We start from the raw sequence: 23,563 nt of genomic DNA, 5'->3' as shown, positions 1-23,563 counted from the left end.
CAGTCACTAACTATATCCCTTATGGCATCTCTTAAGGAATTACTTTGGTATATACAGCAACTTCTATTTTTATTTCTTTTAACAACCAAACGCTTAGGACGTTTGTTGCAGGGGGTAAGACCTACATTTTACTGCTTAATGTTAAAAAAAGTAATTAGTTAATTCAAGGTAATAGAAAATCTAAATAGTTTTAAAAGCTATATTTAAAAAATTAAATTTCTATTGAAAAACTTTATAAATTTAAAACAACAAGTTTTAGTTTTGCAAAAAGTTTGAGTTTGTAAATTTTTAGATACATGTTGTCACTAATAAAGTTAGTGTAAAAAAACAGCATTTTCATTTTTAATAATATAATTACATCATCAACAACTCAATATTAACATTGATCGCCAACACACAAAAACGGCCGAAAACTAAAATAAAATCTAATAACAAAGGGCGAATTTGTTACACTCTAACCCTTTACCAAACATAATCGTTTAAAGGTAGAGAAAAAAAAATGACTTTACTTATATAACAATGGACCCTTCAAACACAGGTTGTTAAGAAGAAGCTAAATCTGGATTACAAATTACATAATTTAAAGTTTGAAATGAACGCATTTATTTTGCTCATTAATTTTTCAATCAAAACTTATTTAGAATTTATCTTTCTATTAGATAATTAGAAATATAAGTAAATCTCAAGCAAATCTATAACAAACACTAACTTAACTTTAGTTAAAAACTTTGTAACAAATTATATGTATAAATCTGTAAGTTTATTTGATATGTTAGTTGTTAATTGATTTAGTGTAAAAATTCTCTTAATTTATTTATAAATGGCCATAGAGATAATTTGAAATGTTTCCTGCAAAAATTTATATTTAATCATATTTTAAGCTTCAATGTACAGTACATTCAAGCAACAAATTTATATATTTAATCTTAATATTAATTATTATAAATAATGTAGTCAGTGTTTCAAGAAACATAGAAATGTAGATTAAAATATTACCCAAATGAGTAAACTACACCAGAAAATAAACATAAAAATTCAAAACTTGAAACTTTTTAACAAGAAAAAAATTATCACCCCTAAACTTTTTTAGTGAAGCAGGGATTCCCAAAGATGTTTACATGGCCCCCTTGGGAGACATAGGGGGCCATAAGGCCACAATTTGCATTTTATACATGTCTTGTACGTATTTAACACTAGTTTTGAAATCTAAAATATATATTACAGTAAATCTGAAAGTTATAAAGTCATGAGGCCATCAGCTGAAAGGTGGTAGAGCATAATTTAAAACCTATAGTACATACTATGTAGTTGAAGATGAAGAACAAAAAAGAAATTCCTAAACGTATTAAAGGGTTGTTTATTCAGAAATTTTTCTGAAGGGGGTCATAGCTTTTTCAATTTCTTAAAAAAGGGTCTCTGAAAAGGGTTTGGGAAACCTTGAGTTAAAGTAATCAAATTGTTAAAAAAAGTTTTTGTGAATTTTTCATTTTAAATTAATAGAATAATTTGTTTATGACACAAATTTAGAACAAATAGAGAAATAAAAGTCATTGTGAAGAAAATAAATAATAATAGAAAAATGGTTTAAAGTTAAAGTACATAGATTTATATAACATTAAGGTTTTTTGCAGCTTTAATTTGTTCTTTCAGTTTTGTACCCATAAAAACTACCTTTCTATGGACTGTCTTATTGTTAATAAATAGTTAACTTTTATAAACCTGGTATCTATAAGTAATATTTGTATCTAGCTGAAAACTTCGAAAATAAAGACCCAGCTAGCACTAAATTTTTTTTAAATTTTATTATAATAAACTTTGTCTAATTTTCATGTAAGTAGTATTTGTTTAGATAATTGAAAATAAAAAATAGTTTAAACTTTTGTGTGAATAAAAATATTTGACAAAGCATGCTGTGACAAGACGTTGAAAACAAAATATAAAGTATGCCTCTTTTTTAAACTGATAAATTAACTTAATATAATTTATCCAACTCGCATTAGTTATCATTAATGTTTATTTTTTTTATGAAAAGAACTTTCATATTAGATAACACTTAGCTTATTTTAAATATTGAACAATTACTTAAAAAAACTATCATTTGTGCTCAGTAGAGCGAAGGATCTCTTGGCAAAACTCCAGCCCACCCACCACTGCTATAGAGAAGCACTGTACGGATAAATTATAATACTAAACTTAAATTGGAAAAAATATTTATTCTATGAAAACTTATGCTTTAGATTTTTTGGTTTTTTACTCTATACTCAAGACATTTTATAATAATGCTAAATAAATCTTTAGTGTTAGCTCAGTTTTTATTCATCAAACATAGTGTTAAGAATTATAAATTTTTAAATGTCTAAAAAACTATTAAGTAGGTTCAGTATAATAACACTCCCTTTTCAAACTATTGCAGAACTTTTATCAGATATACATGGTTGAAAAAAACTTGGAAACCATGAAAAACATGGAGTTTGACAATTTAGGCTAAAAAACCTAAAAATATCTGGAATTTGATAAATATTGAAAAAAAAAACTGGAATATTAAAGAAAAATGCTTAAAAGCCTAGAATTTAAAAAAAATCATGTTAAGTAGAAAAATTTTTATTTAACACTAAAAAATCTACCATATAGATATAAAAATTTTGTGGTCATAATTTTTTTTTAACACATTTTCTGCAGCTATCTAATACATTTTGAATGCATTTGTACTACTTACCACAGTTTTTTAACTTAAACTCACTTTTAATAAATTAGACCAAAAAATGTGTACTTTTAAAAACCTTGAGGAAATTTATAAATTTAGATAATGCCTTTTATGCACCTAAATTTTAATGTAAATAATTCATTTTTTTCCTTATTTCATTAGGATGGCCATCTAATCTGGATTAACTTGAAATTTGTTATTTAAAAAAAAAAACCTGTAGTTTTTAAAGTTTTGGCACAAAAATTAATAAAACCGAGATATAATAAAAAGAAACTGTTATACATAAAAAATATTAATGAGTTTTTTTTAATTATAAAACTCCTTTTAAGTACACGGTTGCCAAAAAACATTAAAACCTTAGAAAACCTGGTATCTGATAATTTATGTTAAAAATCATGGAAAAGATGAAATTTGGGAAATTAAAAAAAATCTGAAAAAATCAGAAATTTTTAACAATTTCAACATCTTAAGTAGTAAGACTAGAAAAGCATCCGAAAAAAAACCACTATAAATTTGTTCTTTGAATTAAAAAAGTTTATCAATTATTTAAAATTTAAATTATTTTGAATTTTACAAACCTTATTAGATCTTCCTTACTCTCAATTTAAAAAAAAAATTAGGTTAAAAAAAATATTGAACACTTTTATAAAATTTGAAAGCAAATAATTAAAAAAATTTTTCAGCCAATGTAGACTGTTTTAAACGCTTTTTGTTGATAAAAAATGACAGTAAACTTTTTATTTTATTAATGATAAAAATTTCTATAAAATATGATATTTAATTCAATTTATAAAAATATATTGAATTTTTGTTTACAATTTGTTGGTATCGCCACATTATTTACATTAAACTTATTAAAAGAAAGTTACAGCTTGACCTGTATTGTTATATAAAACTAATTAAATTTTAAAATTTTACAATAAGACTTTCTTTCAATAGTGTACTTATTAGTTTACACTATAAAATTAGACTAATGACCCATAAATTTTTAGAATGAAAAACAAAACCAATTTAGTTGATATACAGCACTCTTTTTACTTTTTTAAAGTGATAAAAATTTAACATATAAAATAAAAGTTTTAAAAAAATGATATTTATATAATAATTTCTTTTCAAATATTTATAAGCTCTAGCAGAAACATTAACTGTTATAGCCTTATGAAAACAAACAATTTCAACTTTTTATTTTTACTTTTTAAGGAAAATATTAAACTTTTATTTCATTTGATATTGTTTTTTAATTTTCAGAAAATAACTTAAAGTTTTTATTAAACAATAATGTCACTTTCAAACCGCAAAAGAAAACAAAAAGAAGGCTCAGAAAAATCAAATACTGAAACTTCTTTTTACGAAACAAAACCTGTGGAACCAACAACTAAAAAGCTCTGTAAAGAGACGACAGTTGCTGAAGAGTTTGTAGACAAATATGATGACTGCCCATTTGAGGAAGATAAGAAAGTTTTGAATGCATTTCAACTTCACGCTGTTGGTAAAACAAGCAGTAAAACTCTGCAGTGTTTTTCTAAACTTGCAAATTCAGGTAAGTAGTCAAACTTATTTTAAGAAAGTGAACGTAATTGTAAGTCTGATTCGCAAGTTATCTGAGGCATCATTTTTTTAAATATTTATTTTTATTATACCCTTAAATACCCACTGTTATGTCAATAAATAACTTTACCGAAATATATTTAAAACTTTATTTGAAAATAAAAGTTTGAGTATTTAAAATAGCATAAAACGAACATTTTTTGATTACTAAGCAGAAATGCAAATCAGACTGACCTAATTTTATTAGCCCTTAATTTACGTTTTACACACTGTGGGCTTGTAAGTGACAATTGACCATTTATATGGATTAAAAATTTAACAAAAATAATTTTTTAGTTGTTTCGAGTTTGGCTTCTTTTTTTCAAATCTAAGTTTGATTATGTTCTTCTTTAGGTATACTCAAAACTGTGTAATGCAAAATGTAGCAGATATATGCTGTTTTGAACATAAATACAAAACAAAAAAATTCAAGTTTAAATCAAAATCAAGTTGTACAGCAAATTTTAAAAAATACCTTAAAAAGTTTTATACAAATATTTTTTTTCGGTTTATTATTTTTTTTGTTTATCGTTTATTAAAAATGCTAAACATTTTTAAAAGTTTAAGAAGAAAAATGTATTTTTTGTTTTAAAAATATTGCTATCCTTTTTAAAATTTAATTGGTGTAATTAAAGCAATGTAGGGTTTGTTAAAAGAGAATATCTTAATTGCCTATAGCAATTTAGATTTTCTCTCTTCAAAGGAGGCCTCATGAAAAAAGTTTAGGAAACCTTAGTGTAAATCTACCGATTTTCATCACACTTTCCTAAAATAAATTTTATAAGTTAAACTATTTTTAAGATTTAATTCAAAGCAGAATTTTGTCTTAACTTTGATAAACTCACAGCAGATATGGAAACAATCACCAATGCAGACTTGCTTAACGTTGTCAAAACTAAAAAACTTATGAACTTGAACACTATAAATGATTCACTGAAGATTGCATTGTCATTCAAAGTAGATTTTGATAACGTTTGCTTCTACTACGATGTTTTAAACAACTGGAACAACAAAAAAACTTATCAGTTTCTTATCAAAAACATAAGAAAATGGTTTAGTGTGTTGGTAGAAGACGGAAAACACTTAAACTTGAGTTTTACTTCAATTAGAAAAATTTTGGCAGATTGCGGATTGAATTTATCATCTGAAGTAGAAGTTTTCAATGCAGGGGATTCTTGGATAAATCACAATCCAAAAGATAGAATCAAATTTTCATTTGAACTATTTAAACTAGTCCGTTTCCCGCTAGTTTCAACGTCTGAAGTAGATTCAATTCGTAAAACTGAAAGCTCCTTTCTAAAGTGCTCTCAAAGTAAAGAGTATACAAAAGACGTTTTGGATCGTGGCAAAAGATTATCTAAAAACTTCTACGAAAAACGTTACTTCACCCAAGATAACTTCTTTTTACAAATGAGTAATGGTAAAAACAGATTAGAACATTTGTGTAAAATATACCAAATCAAAGGAGAACTCTCAAACAAAATAATTGAGTTTGTTAGGCCATCTTTCAACTTGATTAGCTATACCTTGTTTCTGAATGAAACTTTTTACTTTTTGAATCAGGAAAAAATAACAAGTTACTCAAGTTTAACAAATACATGGGTAAACAAGTTTTACGGTTTTCGTGTTGATTTTGACAGGTTCTGTGCATGTACTTTTATCGGAAAGATTTACATCTTAGGCGGAAAGTACTCATTAACTACGGTTTCTCGTTACTGTGAAAGACACTGCAAAGTTTTTAACCCTAGAACTCTAAAGTTCGAACAAATATCAAGTTTGATAGAACACAGAATGTCTGCATCATGCGCAGTTTTCGGTGGCAGGATTGTAGTTTCAGGAGGACACGACGATGGTAAAGCGTCAAAAACAGTAGAAGTTTACGACCACAAAAAGAATGAATGGTCATACTTGCCTAGCATGATCAAGAGAAGATACGACCACGCCTCAATTAGCATTCAAAATAAGTTGTACGTGATTGGAGGCTCATCAAAACACTGTGAAGTGTTTGACAGCGTCAGTAAAAAGTTTGCTTGCATTGAATCAGCGTGGCCGATATACAAGTATAAAGAGTTTAGAACGCAGTATGTTGTACTGGGAAATGTTGTTAAGATTTACAACAGCAAATCACTGGACGTTGCAGTGTTCGATGTTGAGAAAGAAGAGTGGAGTAGAGAGTTAGACTTGGTGACGGGAATGACCTCATCGAGTCTGTTTGTTTACTAATGTCCAGAAAATTATATTTTCAAACACTTCGTTTTTACAGTTCTACATATTTAAATACGTTCTACTTGAGTGTGCTTGTTATGAGGCAAAAAATTATATTTATTTTTACTGTTATTTTGTTTAACTTATTGCAGTATACTTGCAAAAATAATCTCTGCCATTAACTAACTTTGCCAATAGTTTAGAAATATATATTACAAAAGTTAGTATGTTACTCGAGCAGAAGTATAACTATGCTATATAAACAATTGTTAAATTTTTCTTAGACTGAGTAATTTCTTATCTCACTTAAGTGTAAATTTAATAGTTGTTTAATATTTTTTTTAAATGTTGCGAAGTCTATTAGTTTATTGGCATTTAAACGTAAGCAACAAAAAAAAAGAATTTTATTAAAAGTTTTATAGTTGGTGTTTTGTAAGTTGTAATGGAAAATGTAAAAAAGTTAGTAAGTTATCATCACAGTTTGCTTTTGTCGTCTTGGATGTTGTGAATAAACTTTTAGATTTAAATTAATCAAAAGAGTGATAATTTTTGTTTGTAGACTACTTAATATAATTTATTTTATAGTAAAAATTAACATTTAAATTCTCAAATACAAAACTAACGTGACAACATTTTAGCTCAAATTTGAACGATACAGCAAATTAAAACTAAAATTTAGAAACTGTAATTGTATCTTTAGTATCGATGCAACTTGATATGTGAATTAATAAAACGAGTAAATAAGTTTAATGACTTAAAAAATACTTTTATTTATTACAAAAGTGTAATTTATCTATAAACTTTGTATCTTTTACTTTAAAACGATAAATATACACATGAATCTCTTTAGTTTATCCAACTTTAAGAGAAATAAAAATTTGAAACAAGATTACTTTTTTTTGAATACAAATTGTTTCAAAATTGAAAACCAAAAAATAATGTGTTTTAATTTATGTCACAAGATGGCTATTAGACTATTAAAAGTTCTAAGTTATTTTATTAAAGTAGCTAGTAATGTAATGAAATCAACCTCAAGTTAATATAAGGTTTGATCATATCAATTCGATCATCAGACCACAAGCATTCGGTAGACGGAGACCAGTTTCGTCCTTATTACGTCTCATCAGTCAGCCACAACAAAAAAGTGATGAGCCGTATTAAGGACAAAACCATGTCATAGTCTACCGAAGGCATGTGGTCTGATGATCGAGTTGGTACGATCAAACCTTGTGTTAGCTTGAGCTTGTCTCACGGAATATGAAAGACCAGGCTTTGGCTCTAAAGTCTTTCGCCGTTGTTGTCGTTAGTTGTATTGAAATTAACACTTTTTTATTTAAACTTACAGTATATAAATAAAAAATAATAATTTATAAAAATAAAAACATTAAACTGTTCATTTGAAGTATTATAAACAAGTAAATATTGTACAAATAAACATACTGCTTTCATTATAAGGAGTTGTATTCTTTAGTTGCATTTATTGGCCTTAAAACAATATGTAAATAATTTTTTAAATTTATTTTTAGTTAGTGAGGCGTTTACCTAGATTGTCATTATCAAAAAAATTAAGAAGCTCAATTATTATACTTAAATGTATAACTTTAATATTTTTACAGATACCTTAAAGGAATTTTCAAATGAAATTTTAATTGCTTACTGTAACAAAAAAAGAATGAATTATAAAAAAAAAACTTTTGTATATTATGTATGCTTACCTCTTAAAACAGAATTTTATTATGAACAGGCTACATTTACTGAACTTCTTAAAAACAAAATTTATTAAAGAAAATTTAAAAAAGAAAAAGTTCAGATAATAAACTAGTAGAAGTCAACAAAAATAAAACATATTTGCAACTTTTATTGAATAAAAATTGAAGTTGCTCTTACTGCATTAGTTAGTTATTAGCTAGAAATAACATTAAGACAAATTTTTTGCCTAATAAACCTCCATAACGCAACAACTTACCACCCCTCCATTTAACTATTTGACTACAACTCTATATTTATATTTCTACACCACATCATTCAAAATTTATAGTAAAAAATAAATATGATTTAAGTAAATTATTGTAAATGAACTTTAAAATTTCAGTTAAGAGATTTTGAGCCTTATAAAATATATTGTCCGAGGCGTTAAAAGGTATCTTAGTTGAGTGTGACTGGATAACCAAAAGGATTTTTGTTCACCAGGTATTGAGAGACAGAACATTTTGACCGCTTTTATTTGTCATTCAATAAACAATATATATACAGTCCATGTGAAAGTAAAACAAAAAATGGTAACTAACCAGCAATACTAAAACTTATGCATAAGCATTATAGGGGTGTAGGCAGCTTGAACTAGTTAAAAATAAATTTATTAAACTCAAACATTCTATTGTTGGTTTATTTGAGATTTCAAAAGAAATCCCTACTTATAAATAAATAATGTTTGAGATAGTTTAAAGATGCCAAAAGGTTCCTTTTCACACTAATACAATGACCATAGTTAAGAACAAATATTAGTTGCATGCATCATTTGCTTCAACTTGAATCTCTTCTTTCTTCCTTTTGCAACATTTATGACTGAACATATTAGCCTTCTCAACATACAATTATTTGTAAAATTACTAGCTACATAAATACTTCCCATTGAGGATCACATTTGTTTTTTACAAGTTGATCTTTTTACAAGACACTTTTTTTGGCTTAACAAAATTTGAAACAGGTTTTATAACAGAAAGGATTTCAATTAGTGTGTATAAAAACTTTCTTTTTAAATTTTGATAATCAAAATACTATTTTTACTGAAATTTTTCCACTTCTGTCATTTCTGCTTTGATCTAATAAAATTAAAAATTAAACTTATAACCATTTGCAGATTTATTTTTAGATTTAAAAAATTGTTTCTGAAATCAAAAAAGTTTCTTCTTTTTAAATTTACTACATTCTTCTGAACTAAAATCTATAAAAAATTTAAACATATTTAAATAGTGTTTTCAAAAGGTAATAGAAGGGTTGCCATATGTTTTATTTTTAATTTATCTTACTTTTTAAATTTCTTTAAATATTTTTAAAGTTCAAGTTTTTATGTCCATTTTTCCACTAAATTAAATTTAAGATAAAAAAAGTTGAAAGGATAATGAAAAGTTACTTTAAATGTGAATTTAATAAAAAAACTTATAATTATAATAAAAAAAAATTATATGTAATATTTTTTTCATTTAACTAAATTTTAATTATTTTACACGTAACAATCGTTAAAAATTCTAGGTCTTTAGTGAAATTTATTTTAATTCCTTTTTTTTTTCAAAATTTATCAAAATACATTATTTTTAAGATTTTTACCAAAATTTTCAAATTTCAAGTTTAACAAGGATTCCAGGTTTTATGGCAACTCTGTAGTGGTCTATTAGGTCCACATGGAAAATTTCTTAATAAATTCTGATTTCAAAAAAATAGTTGATTGTGGTTTTGGATGAGTCTTTAATTTATATCTCTAAATAAGATCCAGATTTGGCTAAATTCATTGATTTTTTTTTCCTTAAGTCATTACTTTAAACAGGACATTTTTTTAATCAGATCTGGTTTAACCGTATTCTTAAAAAGAAATAGCCAAATCTATCGTTTGAATCAGGTAGACAAGTTTTTTTTGTAAATTTCAAATTTGCTGAGCTTCTTCCAGGTTTTTAAATAACAAGTTATTTGGTCCATTTTTTGCATGCATTATCAATCAACTTAATAGAAAAAACTGTCTTGAATAGTATAACAACATCAAATAGACAGTGTTAAGCTATTTTATAGGTGGTTTTTCAGTTATATAAAAATTTATAACACAAACGTTTTTAATCATAATCATATATATCAAATCAAAACTTTAATACTAATCATGTAAAAACAGTTTCAACTTAAATAGTTATTCAAGGTGTTTTAATGATTTTTGTTCTTTATCTTATATTACTAGTTTTTTTTTTAAGTTTTTCAGGTTTTTTTGCCTAGATTGTCTAGATTTTTTTGACAATCCTGCCACAACTGATAACTTAAAGTCTTAAATTGAACAAAATAGTAGATAGATATTATGGTGTCTGATTTAAATAACAACAGAAAAATAAGTCTATTTAAGAAACTTTTCAAAAATTGAATCATCTATAAGTTAATCATTAGCTTCTGATTTTAATTAAAGTGACTTTAAACTTTTACTTGTATATAAACAATCAACAAAATCGGCGAGAGTCTGCAGAACAAGTCCGGACTTTCGTTTGCCGTGAGACAAGCTCAAATTTAACAAAAGGGTTGATCATGCCAATTCGATTTGGCATGATCAACCCTTTTGTATGTAAACAAGGACCACTCTTTTTACTTTTTTCTAATTCTATAGGACACATATGACCGTAAAAATTTGATTGTGCTTAAATAGTTATTATTTTTATTATATCTGATAGTTGAATTGTAATAGTTTGATAAAAGAAATGTTATGATACTGAACCTGCTTTTTAGTGTTCACACATTTCAAAGCTCAGTATTGTTAACAATATATTTGATAAATGAAAACTGAGCTAACACTAAAGATTTATTTAGCACTATTATATTATAATAAACTTTGTTTAATTTTTAAGTAAAATAGTATTTATTTAGGTAATTGAACATAAAAAGCAATAAAACACTTTTGTGTGAATAAAAATATTTGACAAAGCATGCTGTGACAAGATGTTGAAAACAAAATAAAAAGTATGCCCCTTCAAAACTTATAAAAAAAACTTAACTTAATTTATCCAACTCGCATTAGTTATCATCGATGTTAAACCTTTTTATGAAAAGAACTTTCCTATTAGATTAGACTTAGCTTATTTTAAATGTTGAACACTTACTTAAAAAAAACTATCTTTTGTGCTCAGTAGAGCGAAGGATCTCTTGGCAAAACTCCAGTCTACCGGCCACTGCTATAGAGAAGAATTGTACGGATAAATTATAAAACGAAACTTAAATTGGAAAAAACTTATATTCTATGAAAACATATGGTATTTTTATATTTTTTGTTTTTTACCCTATACACAAGACAGCTTATAATAATATTAAATAAATCTTTAGTGTTAGCTCAGTTTTTATTCATCAAACATAGTGTTAAGAATACAAAATTTTGAAATGTCTAAAAAACTATTTTTTTTTTTTTATGGTAAAAAAACATCAGTCTCAAACTCTACCCCTTGCAACGATAAAGTTTTCTGGGGAAAAGTGAGTGTGTCACATCATATGTAATTTTACCTGCCCCATTAATATTTAACTTAAACTATCCAAAAATAAAATAAACAAAAAACTATCTTTTAAACAAATAAAAAGCCCTTGGTGACACGCCATTTGGAGAACACTCACAAGGCTAAAATCTCAACACTAAAAACCACAAAGTGTGGGAAAATCATGAAGCTCAAATCCCCAAGTAAGTGTTCACCGGCGCTACAACAAAAAAATCACACCAACAATCCAATCATGTGATCACCGCCACCAAAGTGAACTCACAATCAGCTGCTGAGCAAATGGATAAAACTAGTATTATAATGAATACATTAGCATTAAATAACTATCTTAAAGCTTGATAATTAACTAATTTACTGAAATGGTACTCAAAAAAAAATCTAAAAATTAAGCTAAATTAGAATAAAATAAAAATAAATAAATAAAAATTAAACAAAAACTATTAAGAAAAATGTAGTTTCTGAAACTTATATTGGTGGAATTAATTTTAGTCTAATAAAAGTAAGAAAAAAAAATTATATTTATGCAATAATAATTAATATATACAGCTAACAAATAAATATAACAAAAATATAATAAAAACTGGATAGTAGCAAAAAAAGAAACAATCACGCACAACCATACAATATATTTCCCCATCAACAGACCAAAACCAGCAAATCATGATCAGAGTAGACACAAACAAAATTGACCATACATATAATAAGAGAAACAGATAAAAATAACAACCAAAAGCAATTAATCAAAATCTGCATGCAACATAAAATATTCAACCACAGCATTCTAAACCTACTCAGTATACTGGCTCAACAAGAATTTTTTTTAACTATATTTAAACTGATCTTTTTTTAGGTTTTTAAAAATTTCTGGAACACTAGACCACAACTTAGGGCCCAAATACTTGATGGAGTTTAGGCCAAGTTGTGTTCTAGGTCTTTCAATAACAAAATTATTATTTTTGAATGTCTTGTATAGTGTGTATGAACCATACTTACTGGAGTAAAACAACTGTGGTCAACCTCAAATCCTCTCAAAGTATTCAGCATCAACTTACAAACTTGCAAATTAAACACCTCATTAAATTTCAGTATACCAGTTTTAAAAAACAATGAATTTGTAGGAGTCAGTGCAGGTACGCGACAAACATATCTTACAATTCTTTTTTGCATACAAACAATTGGTTTCAAATGACAACTAGCAGCACCACCCCAAACAGATATAAAATACAGGATATGAGGATAACACAAACTATAATACACCATTTTCAAAGTACTCGTATCCAAATAATATCTCAATTTTGACATCATAAAACAACTTCTTGAAAGCTTAGACTTAAGATACTTTAAATGTGCCTTCCAATTTAAATTATCGTCTAATACCACACCTAAGTATTTAATATTTTCACTCTGCTCAATCACAAAACCATTTACCTTAACACTGAATTCATTCTTTTTTGCAGTTCTATTAAACAGCAAAAACTTAGTCTTTGAATAATTAATAAACAATCTATTTTTACACAGCCATTCATCAATTTTCTTCAACTCCATATTTATAACAACATTAACATGATCAATATCACAATGTTGATAACTCAGACAAACATCGTCTGCAAACAATCTCAATTTAATATTTGTAGCTGAAAATATGTCATTTATATATACAAGAAACAACATTGGACCAAAACAAGAACCCTGAGGTATCCCAACATTCAAAATTTCACGCTCAGAAACAACATTATTTACAACAGTAGACTGACTTCTATCTTTTAAATAACTTTTAATAAAATTTAACATTGAGCATTTTATATTATAACATTTAAGTTTTGATATTAGAATTTTATGGTTAACTGTGTTAAAGGCTTTAGCAAGATCCAAAAAAACAGAACAATTTACCTTTTTTTTTACCATTGTTAAGTAGGTTCAAGATCATGACACTACCTTTTCCAAATTATTGCAGATTTTTTATTAGATATACAAGGTTGAAAAAAATTTAGAAACCTGGAATTTGTAATTTAGGCTAAAAAACCTGAAAATATCTGGAATTTGAGAAATAAAAAAAAAAAGACTGTAATACTAAACTAAAATGCTTAAAAGCTAAGAATTAAAAAAATAATGTTGAGTAGAAAAATTTTAATTTTACACTAAAAAATCTACCATATATATAAAGTTTTTTTAATCATAATTTTATTTTAATACATTTAATGTAGCTTTACAATATCTTTTGAATGTTTTTGTACTTTTTACCACAATTTTTAACCTTTACTCACTTTAAATAAATATAGACCAAAAAAATGTGTACTTTTAAAATCCTTGAGGAAAATTGTAAATATAGAGAAAATTTGCCAAAAATATTTTGCAACTCTGTACAAGCCTTTTATGCACCTAAATTTTTATGTAAATAAATTATTTGTTTTTTTTTTTGTTTTATTAGGATGGCCATCTAATCTGGATTAACTTAAAAAAACTTTTTACTAAAAAAAAACTTGTGATTTTTAAGGATTTGACATGAAAATTTATAAAACCTAGATATGATAAAAAGAAACTGTTATACATAAAAAACTAATGAGTTTTTTTAATTAGGAAATTCCTTTAAGGTACAGGGTTGCCAAAAAACATTAAAACCTCGAAACACCTGGTATGTATTTGACAATTTAAGCTAAAAAACCTAGAAAAACCTGGAATTTGTGAAATTTTGGAAAAAAAAAATTAAATTTTAAACAATTTTAACATCTTAATTTGAACATTAAGTAATAAGACTTGAAAAGTTTTATTAATAAAAACTTCTCTAAATTTGTTCTTTGAGTTAAAAAGATTAATAACTATTTAAAATTCAAATTATTATGAAATCTACGAACCTTAAAAGATCTACTTTACTTGTGACCTATAAAAAGTAAGCTTTAAAAAAGAAAGATTATAGAAAAATTTTATTGAGTTTTTTATTAAGTTTTTAAAATTTTTTAAAGTTATTATTTAAATAATTTTTTGTTTTTAAACATTTTTGAAAAATAATTTAGGTATATAATATTTATATGTATATATATATTTAGAATATAATTAATTTTTGTAAGTCAAACAAGACTGTTTTAAGAACATTATATTGATAAAAGTTGGCAATAAAGTTCTTTTTTATTGTAAAAGGAATTTTATAAAAAATATGTTACAGTACTTTAGATTCAATTTATAAAAGGATATAAATTTTTTATTTACTTTTTGTTGTTTTTACCACTTAATTTAAACTAAACTTATCAAAAGGAAGTTACAACTTGTTCTATATTAACATATAAAACTAATTAAACTTTTAAAGTTTACAATCAGACTTTCTTTCAATAGTCTACTAATCATTTTATACTACAAAATTAGACTAATGTCTGTTAAATTTTAAGAATTAAAACAAAATAAATTTATTCGATATACATTACTATTTTAACTTTATAAAATGACTAAAACTTAATATACAAAGCAAAAGTTTGAAAGATTTATATTTATACAATTACTTCTTTTAAAATGTTATTAAGCTCTAGCAGTCACATTCAATTTTAATAACCTTATAAAAATATAAACAATATATAATTTTTTTATCTTTTAAAAAAATCTAAACATTTTTTACATTTGCTTTTATTTTTTTATTTTCAAAAAATCACTTGTAGTTTTTATTAGAAAATAATGTCACTTTTAAACCGCAAAAGAAAACAAAAAGAAGGCTCAGAAAAATCAAAAGCTGAAACTTCTATTAATGAAACAACACCTGTGGAACCAACAACTAAAAAGCTCTGTAAAGAGACGCCAGTTGCTGAAGAGTTTGTAGACAAATATGATGACTGCACATTTGAGGAAGATAAGAAAGTTTTGAAAGCGTTTCAATTTCACGCTGTTGGTAAAACGAGCAGCAAAACTCTGCAACGTTTTTCTAAACTTGCAAATCCAGGTGAGTAGTACAACTTATTTTAAGAAAATGAACTTAAATGTAAGTCTGATTCGCATATTTTTCATGTAAAAATTAAAATTTCGTTTTATTACACCCTTAAATACCCACTGCTATATCCCTAAATCACTTTACCGAAACATATTTAAAACTTTATTTGAAAATAAAAGCTTAAGTATTTAAAATAGCGTAAAACAAAAATTGTTTGATGACTAAGCAAAAATGCGAATCTGACTGACCTCATTTTATTAGCCCTTAAATTACTTATTACTTACAGTAGGCTTGTAGGTGGCAAATGACTATTAATGTGGCTAAAAAATTGAACCAAGAGATTTGTTTTATTGTTTCGAATTTCGTTTCTTCTTTAAAAATCTCGGTTTGATAATGTTCTGCTTTAAGTATACTCAAAACTGTGTAATCCCAAATGTAGCAGATATATGCTGTTTTAAACATAAATATAAAACAAAAAAAATCAAGTCTAAATCGAAATCACGGTGTACAGCAACTTTTAAAAAATACCTTAGGAAGTTTTATACAAATATTTTTTTTCGGTTTATTATTGGTTTAGTGTTTATTAAAAAAAGCTAAAATATTTTAAAAAATTATTTTTTTTTTTTTTTTTTAAATACTGCTATTCTTTTTTAATTTAATTGATGTAATTAAAACAATGTAGGGTATTAAAGAGAGAATATCTTAATTGCCTAGTGCTGAAATATCTTTTTTTTTTATGTTTTAGCAAATATGAAAAGGATTCTATAAACAAATTTGAAAAAAATCTATGATTAAGCATAAAACAATTGTTTTAGGTTTAAATAGTTAATAATTTGATGCCTTTAAGTATAAACTTTTGATAACGATTGGAAGTTTTAAAGTTTTTAGTTTTCAAATAACTCATAGTATTTTCACATACAAAAAAACGAAATTAAGTAGTATGGTTAAAGATTTTTTCTAACTAAGTCTTACAAGTTTTTTTTTAATCTTTTTGTATTCAGTTTTTGACAGAAACTATAAAGAATTTTAAGTAGTTTCTAAACTATGAAAAAAATACTGCTTAGGTTTAAACTTAATTAACTTCTTTAATACTTGAAGCAGCAAAATAACCAAACCAATTTTGAAACAGAGATTAAGTTTTGTCTAACTTAGTATAGTTTCCTTTTCAGCGGAAAAAAAAAATATAGTCAACGACCGTTTGAACCTCGTTTTAAGCCCACTAGGTAAAAGTATTGTATTAATATAGCTATAAATATTATAAAAGTTTTCAAAGTTAATTTTAAGACTAAATTTATTTCATCAATTTTAACTATATATAACACTTATATCTGGTTTATTGTAGATCACAGTTTCCCAAAGTGGGTCATATGACCGCATTTTGGGCAGTTTGAGAAATTAAACCGTCTAAAAGCTGCAAAGGGGCCAAAGTTAGGGCCGTAAGTTAAAAAGGGCCATGAGGACATAATTCTAAATTTACGCTAGACTTTTTGTAGTTTATAATGAAGTGCAAAATAAAAATAGCTTTTAAGCCTATTGAAGTGGAGTTTTTTCGAGAGTTTTGTTAGAAGGGGTCATAGGTATTTTAATTTTTCAAAGGAGGCCTCATGAAAAAAGTTTGGGAAACCTTAGTGTAAATCTGCCGATCCTCATCACACTTTCCTAAAATAAATTTTATAAATTTAACTATTTTAAATTTTAATTCAAAGCAGAATTTTGTTTTAACTTTGATAAACTTACAGCAGATATGAAAACAATCACCAACGCGGACTTGCTTAACGTTGTCAAAACTAAAAAACTTATGAACTTGAACACTATAAATGATTCACTGAAGATTGCATTGTCAATAAAAGTAGATTTTGATAACGTTTGCTTCTACTACGATGTGTTAAAGAATTGGAACAACAAACAAACTTACGAGTTTCTTATCAGAAACATTAGAAAATGGTTTAGTGTGTTGGTAGAAGACGGAAAACACTTATCTTTTAGTTTTACTTCAATTAGAAAAGTCTTGGCAGATTCCGGATTGAAATTATCTTCTGAAATGGAAATTTTCAATGCAGGGGATTCTTGGATACATCACAATCCAAAAGATAGAATCAAATTTTCATTTGAACTAATTAAACTAGTCCGTTTTCCGCTACTTTCAAAGTCTGATGTAGATTCAATTCGTAAAACTGAAAGCTCCTTTCTAAAGTGCTCTAAAAGTAAAGAGTATACAAAAGACGTTTTGGGTCGTGGCAAAACATTATCTAAAATCTTCTATGAAAAACGTTACTTCACCCAAGATATTTTCTTTTTACATATGAGTAATGGTAAAAATAGATTAGAACATTTGTGTAAAATATATCAAATCAAAGGAGAACTCTCAAACAAAACACTTGAGTTTGTTAGGCCATCTTTCAACTTGATTAGCTATACCTTGTTTCTGAATGATACTTTTTTCTTTTTGAATAGAAACACAATAACAAGTTACTCAAGTTTAACAAAAACATGGGTAAGCAAGTTTTATGGTTGTTTTGTTGATTTTGACAGGTTCTGTGCATGTACTTTTATCGGAAAGATTTACATTTTAGGCGGAAAGTTCTCATTAACTACGGTTCCCTGTTACAATCAAAGGCACTGCAAAGTTTTTAATCCTAAAACTTTAAAGTTCAAACAAATATCAAATTTACTAGAACACAGAATGTCTGCGTCATGCGCAGTTTTCGGTGGCAGGATCGTAGTTTCAGGAGGACGTACTTTAAGGAGTGACGGCGTTAGAAAAGCGTCAAAGACAGTAGAAGTTTACGACCACAAAAAGAACGAATGGTCCTACTTTCCTGGCATGATCAAGAAAAGATACGACCACGCCTCAATAAGCATTCAAAATAAGTTGTACATGATAGGAGGCTCATCGAAACACTGTGAAGTGTTTGACAGCGTCAGTGAAAAGTTTGCTTGCATTGAATCAGCGTGGCCGATATACAAGTATAAAGAGTTTAGAACGCAGTATGTTGTACTGGGAAATGTGATTAAGATTTACAACAGCAAATCACTGGACGTGGCAGTGTTCGACGTTGAAAAGGAAGAGTGGAGTAGAGAATTAGACTTGGTGACAGGAATGACCTCATCTAGTCTGTTTGTTTATTAGTGTCCAGAAAATTATACTTTCCAACAGTTCGTTCTTGCGGTTCTGACAGTTCTAGATATTTAAATACATTCTATTTGAGTTTGCTTGCTTGTTATGAAGAAAAAATATTTTTTTTTTATTGAGATATTGTTTAAATTAATGCAGTATACTTGCAAAAATAATCTCTGCCGTTAACTAACTTTGCCAATAGTTTAGAAATACATATTTCAAAAAGTTAGCATGTTACTCGAGCAGAAGTATAACTATGCTATATAAACAATTGTATAATTTTTCTTGGACCAAGTAATTTCTTATCTCACTTAAGTGTAAATTTAATAGTTGTTTAATATTTTTTTTTAATGTTGCGAAGTCTATTAGTTTATTGGCATTTAAACGTATACAACAAAAAAAAAAGAATTTTATTAAAAGTTTTATAGTTGGTGTTTTGTAAGTTGTAATGGAAAATGTAAAAAAGTTAGTAAGTTATCATCACAGTTTGCTTTTGTCGTCTTGGATGTTGTGAAGAAACTTTTAGATTTAAATTAATAAAAAGAGTGATAATTTTTGTTTGTAGACTACTTTATATAATTTATTTAATAGTAAAAATTAACATTTAAATTCTCTAATACATAACTAACGAGACAACATTTTAGCTCAAATTTGAACGATACAGCAAATTAAAACTAGAATTTAGAAACTGTAATTGTATCTTTAGTATCGATGCAACTTGATATGTGAATTAATATAACGAGATAAATAAGTTTAATGACTTAAAAAATACTTTTATTTATTACAAAAGTGTAATTTATCTATAAACTTTGTATCTTTTCCTTTAAAACGATAAATATACACATGAATCTCTTTAGTTTATCCAACTTTAAGAGAAATAAAAATTTGAAACAAGATTACTTTTTTTTGAATACAAATTGTTTCAAAATTGAATACCAAAAAATAATGTGTTTTAATTTATGTCACAAGATGGCTATTACACTATTAAACGTTCTATGTTATTTTATTAAAGTAGCTAGTAATGTAATGAAATCAACCTCAAGTTAATATAAGGTTTGATCATATCAATTCGATCATCAGACCAAAAGCATTCGGTAGACGGAGACCAGTTTATTCCTTATTACGTCTCATCAGTCAGCCACGACAGAAAAGTGATGAGTCGTAATAAGGACAAAACTAGGTCTAAGTCTACCGAAGGCATGTGGTCTGATGATCGAAATGGTATGATCCAACCTTGTGTTAACTTGAGCTTGTCTCACGAAACATGAAAGACCAGGCTTTGGCTCTGTAGTCTTTCGCCATAGTTTTTGTTAGTTGTATTGAAACGAACACATTTTTTTTTAATTTACAGATTTCAAATAAAATAAAAAAATTTGTCGATAATAAAAACTTTAAGTTGTTTGTTTGAAGTATTATAAACAAGTTCATATTGTACAATAATTATATACTACTTTCATTACAAGGAGTTACATTTTTTTATCTGGAAATGAAACGTTGGATGAATTGCTAAAAAGCGCACTTTTTAGTAGATGAATGCCGATTTATTTATTAATGATACTTGTAACGTGGAAATATCATGTTAACTAAAGTGAGTTATTTTATTTAGCTAAAAGGGAACATTTACTGACCATGAAATAGTCGTAATTATCAACAATATGTAGAAGGAAAACTTTTAAATTTTTAGTTAAACTTTTATTTCATGTATTGTATAATAATACATTAACTATGTACAAAATAATAAAATTTAATTAATTTTCCCTTTTAGTAAATCATATAAATATAATGGGAATAGCTTATTTCCAACCCGCGATCAAGTCCTACCCGGTCAATTACGAAAACCACTTACTGATTAAGGGTTAAGGGTAATAGTGATAGTTAAAAATCAATAATAAGTATAAACAAAACAAATCTATTGAAAAATAGAGGAATAAATAAAGAATAACAAAATAGTTTTGAGTGGTTTGTTCGCGGGTGAGATTTAATCTGGTGGAAATTGTCAGTACACCAATGAAGTACATCATAACGATACTTTAATTTAAACATTTAATCACTTTAAATTTACCACGGTGTTTTTTTATAAACACTTATTAGGAACACAGTATTTTTTTGTATCTTTATCTGCTTTTTAACCCGTAAATACATTGAATACTTTAAAAAAGTATTTGTCTTTGTTTGAAAAAAATTAACGAAACTTACTTCAGTCATACTAAATTTATTTTTGTTTAAACGCAGACAACTTAAAATGCAAAAATATCTTTAGTTGAAAAATAAAACTGTCCAAGTGTCCAAATGATCTACTAATAAAATTTAAATCTATTAGGAATGAGTTCATCATCAAAACAACTTTATAAACTCCCACTGTCACTTATCTTCTTTTTGGTTTTAGTTTTATCCATCCAAAAATGTTTATACCGATTGCATTTACAAAAAAAAAGATAATTTTTGCGCTTCATTTTCAACTTAACAGTAGTTGGCGTTGCAACTCTCTTCATTTAAACGGTTGACAAAGATCGTATGACAAAATTATCTTCTTTGTTATCTTCTGTATGAAAACAGTTAACAAATATATTTTCTACCAGACCGGGTTTAGCTCTATTTACTAGAGGTATTTTGTTTTTAGCATTGACATCTCGTTTACTCGGGACAGCTGTAATAATTGTATGAGCTGTTTTCAGCACTCATATTTGCAAACATGTATTTGAATTCAAATTTTTTTTTGATTGTAGACAAAACATAAAAAAATTAAACTAGTTTGTATACCTTTTTTCTTGTTTTATTTGACTTCTATTTATCGTAGTGTTATTTAAGTAAAAGGTAGCTTAAGTTAACACAAATGTTTGATCATATCGATTTTATAATCAAACCAAAGGCCTTCGGTATACTGAGACTGAGTCTGATCAAACCTTTATTAAAACTTGAGGTTTTCTCACGGCATACAAAAGTCCAGGCTTAGGGTTTCTAAACGTTATCTAATGTTTTTATTGATCGTATTTAATACAAACGTACCAGCTGCCTTGCATAGTGGACAATGTATTAAACCTTACACGGAAAAAACGATGCTGACGTCACTGAGCAAAACAAGCAAAAGGTTGTTTCATGGTAAAACATCATATACCGCTTGTAGATTGACGACTGAAAAACAGAGGAAAAAAAAAATAAAAAACGTTTTGAGTGGGAATTGTTCGCGAGTGAGATTTGATCGGGTGGGAATTGTCTGTATACCAAATAAAGTACATCATAACTATACTTTAATTTAAATATAAACATTTAGTCTTTTTTAATTTACCACGAAGTTTTATAAAAACACGTATTAGGAACCCAGTTTATTTTTGTATATCTTTAACTACTTTTTAACCCGTAAATACATTGAATACTTTAAAATAGTATAATTTTGTTATGTTAAGCATTAAGAAAATTATGTTTTAATCAGTTTAAAATTTCTAGATTTGTTAGAAACTAAAACGGAAAAGTTTTTTAAAATATCTTTTTAATTCGATCACATTATAATGCAACATTTATAAATACAAAACATGGGAATCAAATAGAAACTTCCAAAATCAGATTCAAGTTTAAAACTCTTGCTTAAGGCTTTTTTGTTCAAAGAAACAAATTTTTTGAGTAAAAATTGTTAAAGAAAACACTTATTAATGTAAAAAATTTGTCTAAATTTATAAATTTGAATAAGTTTTTCTAAAACCGGCAACTATAAACCATGTGTACAATCTCTCACCATTCATTAACATGTTAAGGTCTTAAAAAAATACCAAAAAAAAGTATTATCAAAAAACAAAACATTTACTAGGAAAAAAGTATTTATAGTGATTAAATCCAATGCAACTAATATTTCAATTCTCTAAACATATACTAATGAGTATTTTCTGAACTTATTTTTAATAAATTTAATATATCCTGCGACATGAAAGATATTTTGAGCAAAAAAGTTCGAGATATTGTTTTTAAAACTGTGAATTGACTGTTAACAGAAGGCTTACCAGTTTAAATATAGAGTTGAAGATTTTTAGTGTGATTTGACTAACTTGATTAGTTTTTCTATTACAAGTTTATTTAAATATTCATGTAAAGTAAGAAATTCCCATTTTGCTAACAGATGATTCAGTTACTTTGTAAATGCACATTTTATGGAAACTAATCCACAGTTTTAGAATTAAAATCAGGGGAGGCAAATTACTCTGTTGGGAATGAAAATTAATATATGACGTTGGGGCAGGCTTTCGAGTGAAACCAAGCTCTTTTAAGTTGAAAGTTAAATTAGCAGGAGACATTTTGAGGGGAATGACGATTTTTTTGCAGCAGTAAGCATGTTGTGACTTGTACTACTTTCATGGTTGTATTTGTAAATGTTATTGCTTTTGTAAAATTCTGTTATCGCTGATTTGGCCTATAGGAAGTCTGAGTAAAACTTGACTTGTTGACTTGCTGCTATTGCAATACATTACTTATTTGTTGGTTGTATTTTCTTGAGAACTTTTTGTATCTCTGACAGTGTTGTTTAGACTTATGTTGTGCTTGCCCATTATTTATTTGTTGAGCTGGAAGTTCACTACTTCTTTAGTGTAAGAGTTGCTGATTTTGGTACTTTAAACCTTTGCCAAAGAAATTTATAGAATGCCTTTGCTCATAATTGAGCTGTTGGACTGGTAATTTATTTCTACTTTGGTATAAGAATTGTGAATTTGTTTCTTGAAACATCTGTCATATGAATTTTTAGGATGTTGTTGTCCAAAAATAAGTTTTTTTTTATGGCAATTTATTTCTCCTTTGGTAAGACAACTGTTGTTTGTTTTTTG

This window comes from Thalia democratica, chromosome 3, assembly GCF_965202585.1.
Source record: "Thalia democratica chromosome 3, ktThaDemo2.hap1.1, whole genome shotgun sequence".
Classification (NCBI taxonomy): domain Eukaryota; kingdom Metazoa; phylum Chordata; class Thaliacea; order Salpida; family Salpidae; genus Thalia; species Thalia democratica.
This window is presented reverse-complemented; position numbering follows the sequence as displayed.